This window comes from Ursus maritimus, unplaced genomic scaffold (genome assembly GCF_017311325.1).
Source record: "Ursus maritimus isolate PB19 unplaced genomic scaffold, ASM1731132v1 scaffold_9, whole genome shotgun sequence".
Taxonomy (NCBI): Eukaryota; Metazoa; Chordata; class Mammalia; order Carnivora; family Ursidae; genus Ursus; species Ursus maritimus.
In genome coordinates, this window is record NW_024427107.1 from 8,957,611 (window position 1) to 8,959,464 (window position 1,854).

General features: G+C 53.1%; 1 protein-coding gene across 1 annotated transcript in view; it reads right to left on the reverse strand.

The window, feature by feature from the left end:
• The window catches only part of SDR16C5 (short chain dehydrogenase/reductase family 16C member 5), an 18,546-nt gene extending 16,958 nt beyond the window's left edge, over window positions 1-1,588 (reverse strand). Inside the window, exon 1 of the mRNA XM_008706709.1 lies at window positions 1,409-1,588. The gene's annotated coding sequence lies outside the window, so the exon portion shown is untranslated. The remainder of the gene's footprint in view (window positions 1-1,408) is intronic.
• Window positions 1,589-1,854: the final 266 nt, after the last annotated feature.

Here is a 1,854-nt window from a genome sequence, read left to right on the forward strand (position 1 = left end):
GCCCCCTTTCAGACATATCACTGGTCCATATCAGAGGGACAGAGGTCTATTTCTCTCCTTAGTGGGTTCCAGCACCATGTGGGTGGCTAGAAATCTCACCACTGACCTGGGGGAAGGTTCTTAATGCCAGAGGGCCCAGACTTCAGCACCCCACTGTCTCAGTGTTGGCACGATGTTAGACCTAGAACAAGGTCTTACACTTATTGCTGTCTCGGTGGATGCTTACTAGGTTCTTCAGAGCTTGACATCCTGAGGTTTCCCTCATTTGGGGTTTAGGGTGTCTGTTGGGTATCGGCACAGGTAGTGAGGTGTAGAGATTAAAGTTTGGGTTGGAATTCTGGATCTGCCACTAGCTTTTCTGCAACTTTGGTTAAAACTGTTTTACCTTTTGTGCCTCAGTTTTCCTCTTCTAAATAAGGGGATTCCGCAGTATGCACCAGTGGGGGAGTTGTGGAAGTTTAAAGACTTAATACAGGTAATACCGTCCCTATGATCCCTGATGAAATTTCTGAGCAAATTGCGGGGGGCGGGGGGGAATTGCCCTGCACGCAGCTCCTCCCTCCAGGATGTGTAGGGTGGGGGTGGGAGTGGGGCAAGAGGAGTTGGGCTGGATTTCAGTACGTGCCAGGTTACACATCATCTCCACTTCCACTCCTAATGCCCACAATGTGGAGGCCTTCCTAGAACAATGCCAGGCCCATAACAACAGCAAAATGACTGCATTAGCTAGAGTTATGATTGGTGTTCCTGCTAGTATATGAATTCTGATCTCTGCCCATAGCAACGAAAGATGGTGATAGTAAGTATACTTACAAACAAAAGTAAAGGTAAGGTTCCGTTTTAGTGTAAAGACTCTGTCTTAGGAAGTTACAGAGCATATTAAATTTAATAGGGTTATACACTTTCTTGGTGTTCCAATCCCACAGCCTGACTACTTAGTTCAAAAGCTGAACTAACTTGGGGCACCTGGCTGGCTCAGTAGGGAGAGCAGCAATTCTGGATCTGAGTCGTGAGTTCAAGCCCCACGTTGGGCATAGAGCTTACTTTGGGGGGGGGGGGGAAGCTGAACTAACTAACGTGATGCAGTAAACAGGTGTCTTCCGCTTCCCAAGCCAGGACGCAGCAAGTTGCCCTGGTAAGAGGTGCCTGATGAATTGGGGGCGGTAAGGGAGGGAGAGGGAGACGCGCCGGGCAGCGCTCTCGCCGGCTCACCCCCAGTGGTCGGACCAGGGCTCCCGGCCCGCGCCCTCTCTCGGACACCCTGCCCCCCTTGCTACCCCGCCACAGCTTTACTACCGGCAGGCGGGTGGGCTGGCGGGGCGCCGAGCCAGGGGCGCTTCGGAGCGGGCCACTGCCACCTCCTCGCCGAGCTCTTGCCCGGCCCCGGGTCCGGACCTCGGAAACTCACCCAGGACACGCAGTCCTCGCTGTCGACCGAGAAGCAGTGGTCTGTCACGGGCACCACGTCGCTGACTCGCGGCTGGGCGAGATTCAGGAATTTAACTTCTAGCCTGCCCGAGCCCAAGTTCAAGGTGGGAAGGCTCCGCCTGTGCAGTGGGTGGAGCCGCCTCGGGGCCCCGCCTGGGCCCGCGCCTGCTTGTTTTTCTTTCTTTCTTTCTTTCTTTCTTTCTTTCTTTCTTTCTTTCTTTCTCTTGTTCTCTCTTCCTCCCTCCCTTCTCTCTTTCTCTCTTTTCTCTCTCTCTCTCTCTCTTCCTTTCTCTCTTTTTCCTTCTCTTCCCTCCCCTCCCTTCTCCTTTCCCTTTTCCCTTTTCCCTTTTCCCTTTTCCCTTTTCCCTTTCCCTTTCCCTTTCCCTTTCCCTTTCCCTTCCCTTCCCTGAGTCCTTGGATGGGGGA